General features: G+C 40.1%; 1 long non-coding RNA gene and 1 pseudogene across 1 annotated transcript in view; one reads left to right on the top strand and one right to left on the bottom strand.

Annotated features, from left to right (window-relative positions):
- The window catches only part of LOC141584069 (uncharacterized), a 50,156-nt gene that overhangs the window by 13,681 nt on the left and 23,132 nt on the right, over positions 1–13,343 (top strand). The window lies entirely within an intron of this gene.
- On the bottom strand, positions 8,712–9,897 carry LOC101039058 (glyceraldehyde-3-phosphate dehydrogenase pseudogene; annotated as a pseudogene).

Here is a 13,343-nt window from a genome sequence, read left to right on the forward strand (position 1 = left end):
GATATTCCATGAAATAATAGCCAAATATTAGGGATGGTGATATTAGTATCTGAAAAAATAAACTTCAAAGCAAAAAAGGTTACTGAAGACAAAGAAGGACATTATATACTAAAAATGGTTTAGGATAAGCACGTTGGCTCATGCATGTAATCTCAGCACTTTGGGAGACCAAGGTGTGAGTGTGTCTTGAGACTAGGAGTTGGAGACAGCCTGGGCAATGTTTAACAGTTGGAGACTTTAATATCCCAATCTCAATAGTGGATAGGACCGTCAAAATCTAAGCAAGGAAATACAAGACTTTCACAGTACAATAAACCTACTAGATCTAACAACCATGCACAGAACACTCCACCCAACAATGAAATACACATTCTTCTCAAGTATACATAGGATAAATTCCAAGATAGGCCATAAATTAAGTCTTAATTGATTTTAAAAGACAGCCAAGTATCTTCACTGACCACAATGGGATGAAGTTAGAAACCAATAACAAAAAGAAAACTGGAAAATTAAAAAAGTCATGGAAACAAACACACTCTTAACCAGTAGATCAAAAAAGAAATCACAAGACAAATAATAAAATACTTATAAAGACAAGTGAAAACAAAAACACAGAATACCAAAACTTATGAGACACAGCAAAAGCAGTGCCAAGGGAGAAGTTTCTAGCTATAAATTCTTACATTAAAAAATAAGAGTCTAGTTTGAAGAAAGCAGAAATTAAAAATAATTTTTAAAATAAGAAAAATATCAAATCACCAATCTGACTTTCCAATTTAAGGAACTGAAAAGGAAGAATAAACTAAACCCAAAGCTAGCAGTAGAAAGGAAATGGTAAAGATTAGAATAGGTATAAGTGAAATAAAGACTAGAAAAATAATACAGAAAAATCAAAATGAAACAAAAAATTGGTTATTCAAAGATCAAAAAACTTTGCAAATCTGTAGCTAGAGCTACACACAACAAAGGAGACAAATCAGAAATGAAAATGACAACATTACTACCAATTCTACAGAAATAATAAGGGTTATAGGGAGTTCTATGAACAATTGTATGCCAACAAATTGGATAACCCAAATGAAATGGACAAATTCCTAGAAACACTAAACCTACCAGGCTAAGATGTGAGTAAATTAAAAAAAAAAAAAAAAAAAAAAAAGAGGCCAGTCCATGTGCAGTGGTGTTTACAACTAATTGATCACAACCAGTTAAGATTTCTTTGTTCCTTCTCCACTCCCACTGTTTCACTTGACTAGCCTTTAATATATATATATATATATATATATATATATATATATATATATATATATGTAATTTTTAAGAAGTAGATTTGTAACTACTAAAGAGATTCAATCAGTAATCAAACATCTCCTGCCAAAGAGCTCTAAACCTGATGGCTTCACTGGTGAATTCTACCAAGCATTTAAAAAAAGAACTGCATCAATCATTTCAGACTTTCAAAAAATTAAAGATAAGAGAATACTCTTAACTCATTCTGTGAGGCCAGCATTAACCTAATACCAAGGCCAGTAAAGGCATTATGGGAAAACTACAGACTAGTGTCCCTTATGAAGACTGATGGAAACGTCCTCAGAAAGGTACTTGCAAATGGAATTCAGCAGTATAGTTATAGGATTATATAGTAAGTCATCACTTAATATTGATAGGTACCTGGAAACTGTGACTTTAAGTGAAATGATATATCAGGAAGCCAATTTTGCCATAGGCCTGCCAGGTACAATGCCTCACGCCTGTAATCCCAGCACTTTGGGAGACTGAGGTGGGAGGTTTGCATGAGCTCAGGAGTTCAATACCAGCCTGGGCAATATAGTTTTTTTAGTCTCCACCAAAAAATAAAACCTGCAGTCCTACTACTTGGGAGGCTGAGGTAGAAGGATCACTTGAGCCCAGGAGGTAGAAATTGCAGTGAGCTGAGGTTGAGCCACTGAGCTCTCACCTGACCAACAGAGGAAGACTGTGTCTCAAAAAAAAAAAAAAAAAAAAAAGTGGGGGCTAATTTATATAAACAAGAATTAAGTTTCTACAGCATGTTAGCATGTTTTTGGTAACAAAACATCATCAAAGTTCTAAAGAAAGACCCAAAACATCTCCAGTATTAAATATTGAAATAAATGCAAGCTACTTGTACATTTAAGAAAGATTAATAAAAACAAGTAAAATATTTACATAATTTCTGGCAAATCTGTGAGTGGCAGTGGTTGTAGTAATGGTGAGTTAAATCAAAAAATGAATGTTTGCAATGAGAAAATTGTAAGGAGCACACAGTTCATAAACAATAACAGATTATGCCTGTAATCCTAGTACTTTTGGGAGGCTGAGGCTAGAGGATCCTTTGAGCCCAGGACATTGGGAACAGCTTGGGCAGCATAGTAAGACCTCATCTCTACAAAAAAATTAAAAACACAAATGAGCTGAGCATGATGGTGCACACATGTAGTCCCAGTTACTCAGTAGGCTTAGGAGGGAGGATTGCTTGAGTCCTAGAGGTCCAGGCTTCAGTAAGCCATTTTTGTGCCACTGCACTCCAACCTGGGCAAGAGTCTGTCTCAAAAAAAAAAAAAAAGAAAAGAAAAGAAAAACAAAAGGAGGCAGAGCAAGACAGCTAAATAGAAGCCTCCGCTAGTTGGGAAGGTGTCTCCTGACAGGGACATTAAATTTAACCACTATCTGTATAAAAAAGCATCTTCATAAGAACCAAAAATCAGGGATTGCTGGCAAGATGGCCAAATAAGAACAGCTTCAGTGTGCAGCTCCCAGTGCTATTGACACAGAGGGCAGGTGATTTCTGCATTTCCAACTGAGGTACCTGGTTAGTCTCATTGGGACTGGTTGGACAGTAGGTGCAGCCCAAGGAGGGCAAACAGAAGCAGGGAGGGCTGTTGCCTCACCCAGGAAGTGCAAGGGGTCAGAGAACTCCCTGTCCTAGCCAAGAGAAGCCATTAGGGTCTGTACCCTGCACTCCAGCCCAGATACTGCACTCTTTCCATGGTCTTCACAACCTGCAGGCCAGGAGATTCTCTCTGGTACCTATACCACCACCAGGGCCCTGAGTTTCCAGCACAAAACTGAGCAGCCATTTGGACAGACACCAAGTTTGCCACAGCAATTTTGTTTTTCATACCCCAGTGATGCCTGGAACCCCAGTGAGACAGAAACATTCACTCCCCTGGAAAGGGGGCCAAGTGGTCTGCCTTGGCGAGTCTCACCCCCACAGATACCAGCAAGCTAAGATCCACTGGCTTGAAATTCTTGCAGCCAGCACAGCAGGCTGAGCTGGACCTGGGATGCACAAGCTTGGTGGGGAACGGGTGTCCGCCATTGTTGAGGCTCAAGTAGGCAATTTTAACCTTAAATTATAAACAAAACTGCATGGAGGTTTGAACTGGGCAGAGCCTACCACAGCTCAGCAAGGCCTCTGCAGGCAGACTGTCTCACTAGATTCCCTCCTTGCTGGGCAGGGCATCTCTGAAAAAAGGCAACAGCCCATCAGGGACTTACAAATAAAGCCCCCTCCTTACTGGGACAAAGCACCTGGGTAAAGAAGTGATTGTGAGCACAGCTTCAGCAGACTTAAACGTCCCTGCCTGGAAGCTCTGAAGAGATCAGTAGATCTCCCAGCACAGTATTCAAGCTCTAATGAAGGACAGACTACCTCCTCAAGTGGATCCCTGACACCCATGTATCCTAACTGGGAGATACTTCCCAGTAGGGACCAACAGACATCTCATACAGGAGAGTTCTGGCTGGCATCTGGCAGTTACCTCTCTGGGATGAAGCTACCAGAGGAAGAAACAGGTAGCAATATTTGTTGTTCTGCAACCTCTGCCAGTGATACTAAGGCAAGCAGGGTCTGGTGTAGACCTCCAGCAAACTTCAGCAGACCTGCAGCAGAGGGGCCTAACTGTTGGAGGGAAAACTAACAAACAGAAGGAATAGTTTAAACATCAACAAAAAGGATGTTCACTCAGAGACCCCATCCAAAGGTCACTGACTTCACAGACCAAAGGTAGATAAATCCACGAAGATGGGGAGAAACCAGCCCAAAAAGACTGAAAATTCCAAAAAACAGAATGCATCTTCTCCTCCAAGGGATCACAACTTTTCGCCTGCAAGGGAACAAAACTGGATGGAGAATGAGTTTAACAAATTGACAGAAGCAGGCTTCAGAAGGTGGGTAATACCAAACGCTTCCAAGCTAAAGGAGCATGTTCTAACCCAATGCAAGGAAGCTAAGAACCTTGAAAAAAGATTAGACGAATTGCTAACTAGAGTAACCCATGTAGAGAAGAACATGAATGACCTGATGGAGCTGAAAAACACAACACTAGAAGTTCGTGAAGCATATACAAGTTTCAATAGCCAAATCAATCAAATGGAAGAAAGGATATCAGAGATTGAAGATCAACTCAGTGAAATAAAGCAAAACAAGATTAGAGAAAAAAGAATGAAAAGAAAAAAAGCCTCCAAGAAATATGGGATTATGTGAAAAGACCAAATCTACATTTGATCAGTGTACCTGAAAGGGACAGGGAGAATGAAACCAAGTTGGAAAACATTCTTCAGGATATTATCCAGGAGAACTTCTTCAACCTAGCAAGGCAGGCCAACATTCAAATTCATGAAACACAGAGAACACCACAAAGATACTTCTCAAGAATAACAACCCCAAGACACACAATGGTCAGATTCACCAAGGTTGAAATGAAAGAAAAAATGCTAAGGGCAGCCAGAGAGAAAGGTCAGGTTACTCACAAAGGGAAGCCCATCAGACTAACAGCTTATCTTTCAGCAGAAGCCCTCCAAGCCAGAAGAGAGTGGGGACCAGTATTCAACATTCTTAAAGAAAATAATTTTCAGCCCAGAATTTCATAACCAGCCAAACTAAACTTCATAAGTGAAGGAGAAATAAAATCCTTCATAGACAAGCAAATGCTGAGATATTTTTGTCACAACCAGGCCTGCCTTACAAGAGCTCCTGAAGGAAGCACTAAATGTGAAAACAAACAACCAGTACCAGCCACTGCAAAAACATGTCAAATTGTAAAGACTGTCAATGTTGTGAAGAAACTGCATCAACAAATGGGCAAAATAGCCAGCTAACATAATGGCAGGATCAAATTCACACATAACAATATTAACCTTAAATGTAAATGGGCTAAATGCCCCAATGAAAAGACACAGACTGGCAAGTTTGATATAGTAAAGACTCATCAGTGTGCTGTATTCAGGAGACCCATCTTACGTGCAAAGACACACATAGGCTCAAAATAAAGGGATGGAGGAATATTTACCAAGCAAATGGAAAGCAATAAAACAAAAACAAACAAACAAAAAGCAGAGGTTGCAATTCTAGTCTCTGATGAAACAGACTTTAAACCAACAAAGATCAAAAGAGACAAAGAAGGGCATTACATAATGGTAAAGGGGTCAGTGCAACAAGAAGAGCTAACTATCTTAAATATATATGCACCTGATATAGGAGCAGTCCCAGATTCATAAAGCAAGTTCTTAATGACCTACAAAGAGACTTAGACTCCCACACAATAACAGTGGAAGACTTTACAACCCACTGTCAATATTAGACAAATGAATGAGACAAAAAATTAACAAGGATATTCAGAACTTGAACTCAACTCCAGACCAAGAAGACCTAACAGACATCTACAGAACTCTCCACCCCAAATCAACAGATTATACATTCTTCTCAGAACCACATCACACCTATTCTGGAATTGACCACATAATTGGAAGTAAAATACTCCTCAGCAAATGCAAAAGAACAGAAATCTTTACAAACCGTCTCTCAGACCACATTACAATCAAATTAGAACTCAGGATTAAGAAACTCACTCAGAACCCCACAGCTGCATGGAAACTGAACAACCTGCTCCTCAACGACTACTGGATAATGAAATTAAGGCAGAAATAAAGATGTTCTTTGAAATTGATGATAACAAAGACACAATGTACCAGAATCTCTGGGACTCATTTAAAGCAGTGTGTAAAGGGAAATTTATAGAACTAAATCCCAACAAGAGAAAATAGGAAAGATCTAAAATTGGCACCCTAACATCACAATTAAAAGAACTAGGGAAGAAAGAGCAAACAAATTCAAAAGCTAGCAGAAGACAACAAATAACTAAGATCAGAGCAGAACTGAAGGAGATGGAGATACAAAAAAAAAAAAAAAACCCTTCAGAAAATCAGTGAATCTAGGAGCTGTTTGTTTTTTAAAGATCAACAAAATAGATAGACCACTAGCCAGAATAATAAAGAAGAAAAGAGAATAATCAAATAGATGCAATAAAAAATGATAAAGGGGATATCACCACCAATCCCACAGAAATACAAACTACTATCAGAGAGTACTATAAACACACCTCTATGCAAATAAACCAGAAAACCTAGAAGAAATGGTTACATTCCTGGACTCTTACACCCTCCCAAAACTAAACCAGGAAGAAGTCAAATCCCTGAATAGACCAATAATAAGCTCTGAAATTGAGGCAGCATTTAATAGCCTACCAACCAAAAAAAGTCCAGGACCAGATGGTTTCACAGCTGAATTCCACCAGAGGTACAAGGAAGAGCTGGTACCATTCCTTCTGAAACAATTCCAAACAATGGAAAAAGAGAGAATCCTTGCTAACTCATTTTATGCGGCCAACATCATTCTGATACCAAAACCTGGCAGAGACAACAACAAAAGAAAATTTCAGGCCAATATCCCTGATGAACATTGATGTGAAAATCCTCAATAAAATGCTGGCAAACCAAATCCAGCAGCACATCAAAAAGCTTATCCACCATGATCAAGTCGGCTTCATCCCTGGGATGCAAGACTGGTTCAACGTCGCAAATCAATAAATGTAATCCATCACATAAATAGAACCAAAGACAAAAACCACATGATTATCTCCATAGATGCAGAGAAGGCCTTCAACAAAATCCAACAGCTCTTCATGCTAAAAACTCTCAATAAACCAGGTATTGATGGAACCTATCTCAAAATAAAAGAGCTATTTATGACAAACCCACAGTCAACTCATGTTGAATGGGCAAAAGCTGGAAGCATTCCCTTTGAAAACCAGCACAAGACAAGGATACCCTCTCTCACCACTCCTGTTCAATGTAGTAACAGAAGTTCTGGCCAGAGCAATCAGGCAAGAGAAAGAAATAAATGGTACTCAATTAGGAAAGGAGGAAGTCAGATTGTCCCTATTTGCAGATGACATGATCGTATATTTAGAAGACCCCATTGTCTCAACTCCTGTTCAACATAGTAACAGAAGTTCTGGCCAGAGCAATCAAGCAAGAGAAAGAAATAAAGGGTACTCAATTAGGAAAGGAGGAAGTAAGATAGTCCCTATTTGCAATGACATGATCGTATATTTAGAAGACCCCATTGTCTCAAACCAAAATCTCCTTAAGCTGATAAGCAACTTCAGCAAAGTCTCAGGATACAAAATCAATGTGCAAAAGTCACAAGCATTTCTATACACCAATAACAAGCAGAGAGCCAAATAATGAGTGAACTCCCATTCAAAATTGCTACAAAGAGAATAAAATACCTAGGAATACAACTTATAAGGGATGTGAAAGACCTCTTCAAGGAGAACTACAAACCACTGCTCAAGGAAATAAGAAAGGACACAAACAGGGAAAAACATTCCAGGCTCATGGTTAGGAAAAATCAATATTGTGAAAATGGCCATACTGCCCAAAGTAATATATAGATTCAATGCTATCCCCATCGAGCTACCATTGATTTTCTTTACAGAATTGGAAAAAACTACTTTAAATTTCATATGGAACCAAAAAGGAGCCCACATAAATCAAGACAACCCTAAGCAAAAAAGAAAAAAAAATGGAGGCATCACACTACCTGACTTCAAACTATACCACAAGTCTGTAGTAATCAAAACAGCATGGTACTGGTACCAAAACAGATATATAGGCCAATGAAACAAAACAGAGGCCTCAGAAATAATGCCACACATAACAACCATCTGATCTTTGACAAACCTGACAAAAGCAATGGGGAAAGGATTCCCTATTTAATAAATGGTGTTGGGAAAACTGGCTAGCCATATGCAGAAAGCTGAAACTGGATCCCTTCCTTACACTGTATACAAAAATTAACTCGAGATGGATTAAAGACTTAAACATAAGACCTAAAACCATAAAAACCCTAGAAGAAAACCTAGGCAATACCATTCAGGACATACGCATGGACAAAGACTTCATGACTAAAACACCAAAAGCAATGGAAACAAAAGCCAAAATTGACAAATGGGATCTAATTAAACTAAAGAGCTTCTGTACAGCAAAAGAAACTATCATCAGAGTGAACAGGCAGCCTACAGAATGAGAGAAAATTTTTGCAGTCTCTCCATCTAACAAAGGCCTAATATCCAGAATCTACAAAGAACTTAAACAAATTTACAGGAAAAAATAACTCCATCAAAAAGTGGGCAAACAATATGAACAGACACTTCTCAAAAGAAGACATTTATGCAGCCAACAAACATGAAAAGAAGTTCATCATCACTGGTCATTAGAGAAAAACAAATCAAACCCACAATAATATGTTGCACAAGTTGGTAGCCTAGGACCAATAGGCCATGCCATATAATCTAGGTGGGTATCATTTCTGTCTGTCTGAAGAATTTTCTTTACCATTTTTTTTTTTTTTTTTTGGCTGAGCACAGAGGACTTTATTGATGGTACACGACAAGGTGGAGCTCCCTAGGCCCCTCCCTCTTCAAGGGGTCTGCATGGAAACTGTGAGGAGGGGCAATTCAGTTTGGTGGGGGACTCAGTGTGGCAGGGACTCCCCAGCAGTGAGGGTCTCTCTTCCTCTCGTGCTCTCATTGGGGCTGGTGGTCCAGGGGTCTTACTCCTTGGAGGCCATGTGGGACATGAAGTCCACCCTGTTGCTGTAGCCAAATTCATTGTCATACCAGGAAATGAGCTTGATGAAGTGGTCGTTGAGGGCAATGCCAGCCCCAGCATCGAAGGTGGAAGAATGGGTGTCGCTGTTGAAGTCAGAGGACACCACCTGGTACTCAGTGTAGCCCAGGATGCCCTTGAGGGGGCCCTCTGACGCCTGCTTCACCACCTTCTTGATGTCATCATATTTGGCAGATTTTTCCAGACAGCAGGTCAGGTCCACCACTGACACACTGGCAGTGGGGACACAGAAGGCCATGCTAGTGAGCTTCCCATTCAGCTCAGGGATGACCTTGCCCACGGCCTTGGCAGCACCAGTAGAGGCAGGGATGATGTTCTGGAGAGCCCCACTGCCATCACACCAGTTTCCCAGAGGGGCCATTCACAGTCTTCTGGGTGGCAGTGATGGTGTGGACAGTGGTCACAAATCCTTCTACGATACCAAAGTTGTCATGGATGACCTTGGCCAGAGGCGCTAAGCAGTTGGTGGTACAGGAGGCATTGCTGATGATCTTGAGGCTGTTGTCATACTTCTCATGGTTCACGCCCATCACGAACATGGGGACATCAGCAGAGGGGGCAGATATGATTACCCTTTTGGCTCCTCCCCTGCAAGTGAGCCCCAACCTTCTCCATGGTGGTGAAGACGCCAGTGGACTCCACCATGTACTCAGCACAAGCATTGCCCCACTCGATTTTGGAGGGATCTCACTCCTGGAAGATGGTGATGGGATTTCCATTAATGAAAAGCTTCCTGTTCTCAGCCTTGACAGTGCCATGGAATTTGCCATGGGTGGAGTCATAGTGGAACATGTAGACCATGTAGTTGAGGTCAATGAAGGGATCATTGATGGCGACAATATCCACTTTACCAGAGTTAAAAGCAGCCCTGGTGACCAGGCACCCAATACGACCAAATCTTTTGACTCCAACCTTCACCTTCCCCGTGCTGTCTCAGAGATGTGGCTGGCGATGAGAGACAAGATGCGGCTGTCTGTCAAACAGGAGGAGCAGAGAGCCTAGCAATTCTTTTAGAACAGCTCTGCTAGAAATGAATTCTTTTAGTTTGTCTTCATTATGAGAATGCCATTATTTCACCTGAATTCCTGATGGATATTTTCACTGGATGTAGTATTCTATGCTGACAATTATTTTCTTTCAGCACTTTAAAAATATTGTGCCACTTCTGTGGTTTGCATGGATCCTGCTGAAAGATTTGCTGTGATTGAGATTGTTTCTGTGTAGATAGTACTTTGAATTTCTCTACCTGCTTCCAAGATTTTTTTCTTTGTCTTCATTTTTCAGCATTTTGATTATGATGTGTTTGGCTATAAATTTATGTGTTCATCCTGTTTGGGGTTTGTTGAAATTCTTGAATCTGTAGATTTGTCTTGTGCCAAATTTGAGACCTTTTCTTCCATTATTCTAAATTTTTCAGCACCTTTTGTCATATCCAAGAGGATTTGAAGATTCTAGTCATTGTTTTTTCTAATCTTTTTTCTCTCTGTTGTTCAGACTGCTTAATTTTTGTTGCTCTATTTACAAATTCATTGACTTTGTTATGTTTACCTTGCTATATTTGATTGTTCTTTATGTCTTCTATTTCTTTGCTGATACTTTCTGTTTTTTTATGGGTGTCAAAAATGCTCATGATTTCTTGCAGGAGAATTGTTATAACAAAGTCAAGAACTTTGAAGGGCCTGAGATTTTTACCTTACTTGCAAGTTGACAAGTTAGGCTGCCACAATTTTATGAATAGTGACAGAAGACATGAGACTCCTGGATCAGAGACAAAGGACAGTTTATTACCCACACGAATAGGAGGAGGCAGAATTTCAGCATTTAACCCAGTTTTCTAAGCCTCAGTTCCCACACAGTGATGCTATGATGACCTGGTGATACCTGTATATGTAGTGGATTTTGTTATAGAAGAACTCTGTGGGAAACACCAGTCTTTAATAAAGCCCAGCCTTGCCCTGAAGAGAGACATTATCTTTTTTTTTATCCTGGAACACAAAAACATCTGTCCTTGGTCACAAAGGAAGATATTCTATCTTCCAAGGATGTTTGCTATACAAACAGCCCAAAAAGATAGTTCAGAGACAAAGCTGTTAATGCTTTTGCCCAGAACACATGCAGAAATGAAAGAGACCAATGGAGATTAGTCTCCTAACAAATATTAATAGTTGCTTTAAAGCCTTCATCAGATCATTTTATCATCTGTGTTATCTCAACATTGTCCGTTTTTCCCCTATATAAATTGAGATTTTCCTGTTTTTTTATATGCTTTGTAATTTTGGACTGTATCATGGACATTTTGAATATTCTGTTTTGAGATGCTGGATCTTATTTAAATCCTACTAAGACTATTGATATTTTTGTTTTAGCAAGCAATCAAGCTGGATAGGTTCTGGCCGCAAGTTCAGACTAGTCTTCTGCAGGTGAGAAAGCACATGATGATATGAATATCCACCTCCAAAACCCCAATATGTACTAAATTCCAGAGTAATAAACCTAGAGAGGCCTTCTTCCTCTTCCCCAGAGGAAATTCACTTACATTTCAAGATAATGAGTAATATCTCTCCTGAGTGGGAGGAATGGATAGGTCACCAGCAGCTTCGATAAAAGCTTGGAGTCTTCCAAATTTAAGATTCTTCACCTGTGATGGAACCCACTGCACAGGAAACATCTGTTGGCTTATGGGAAATGAGGTATGGGGAAATGACATAAGGTCTTGTAAATGCTTTGTGCTTTGAGTAACAAATCTTTTATGGCACTAGCCCAGCAGTCTGGTGTTCTCTGCCAATATATGTATATGAAACTGTGACCAGCTAACCTATTAGCTTGCAAGAAGGATGAAATCTAAGACACTTCACAGTTTCTGACTTAACAGGGAAGAGTGGCAGGATGTGAAGGTGAAGAAGCAGGCAAGGCAAATCATGTAGCACCATCCATAGTTGAGGTAATAGATGGATTGTTAATGTTAAGAATAATGACAGCAGTAGCACTGGAAAGGGAAACAAGACACTGCATGCTAAGCTCTTCTGTGATGAGGGTGAGAGACTAGGAGCACAGTAGATGATTGTACAAAAAAAGGAGAATGAATGATATGGTCAAGAGAAGTAGAATTTTCAAAGGAAAAAAAGGATCTCGAATTGTCAGAGGGGAATAAGCAGGACACCTACCTCATCTCTAGGTCCCTTTGGTAAGTGAGTTGAGTGATTTATAAAAGCAGATACAATTTGAGAGTATTATAGGGAAAGCAATATTATTGGGAGATGGTTAGGTTTTGGTTAGAGTAAGAAAATGAAAAGAATGTTTAGAAAAGGTTAAGGATGAGGCCGGGCGCGGTGGCTCAAGCCTGTAATCCCAGCACTTTGGGAGGCCGAGGCGGGTGGATCACGAGGTCAAGAGATCGAGACCATCCTGGTCAACATGGTGAAACCCCCGTCTCTATGAAAAATACAAAAAATTAGCTGGGCATGGTGGCGCGTGCCTGTAATCCCAGCTACTCAGGAGGCTGAGGCAGGAGAATTGCCTGAAACCAGGAGGCGGAGGTTGCAGTGAGCCGAGATCACGCCATTGCACTCCAGCCTGGGTAACAAGAGTGAAACTCTGTCTCAAAAAAAAAAAAAAAAAGAAAAGAAAAAAAAGAAAAGGTTAAGGATTAGGAGATTTGACTAATGACAATACAGTGAAAGGTTCAATACAGATTCAGAGGAGTTGGAGGCCGGGTGGCTCACATTCGTAATCCCAGCATCTTGGGAGTTGAGGCAGGCAGATCACCTGAGGTCAGGAGTTCAAGACCAGCCTGGCCAACATGGTGAAACCCCATCTCTACTAAAATAGAAAAATTAGCTGAGTGTGGTGGTGTACACTTGTAATCCCAGCTACTCTGGAGGCTGAGACAAGAGAATTGCTTGAACCTGGGAGGTGGAGGTTGCAGTGAGCCGAGATCATGCCACTGCACTCCAGCCTGGGCAACAGAGAGATGCCGCTTCAAAAAAAAGAAAAAAAAAAAGGAGTGGGAAATTAGGCTAGATTAGAGCAAAGCATGATGTTGTTACAATTCTATACAATTGACTCTAAAAGATGCAAATAGGAAATGATGTATGATGGGGTTATTTCTAATTTTTTTTAAAAAAAGAAGGTCCCATTATAGCCTCTTGGGATGGCTCTTTTAAGCGGTTTATAGCTTGTAATTATAATCTCTTAGAATTATTCTCTTAGGCAGTTTATAAAGCGTGTGGATATTTCGATGGCATCATGGATAGATTTACCAGGATCACACAACTCTGTGTCCCTCAAAAATCCAGCTGGAGTTGTGACTGGGAGGAACTTTGGATGTGTTATTTAAATCCAGGAACACT

The sequence above is a fragment of the Saimiri boliviensis genome, chromosome 3, assembly GCF_048565385.1.
Source record: "Saimiri boliviensis isolate mSaiBol1 chromosome 3, mSaiBol1.pri, whole genome shotgun sequence".
Lineage (NCBI taxonomy): Eukaryota > Metazoa > Chordata > Mammalia > Primates > Cebidae > Saimiri > Saimiri boliviensis.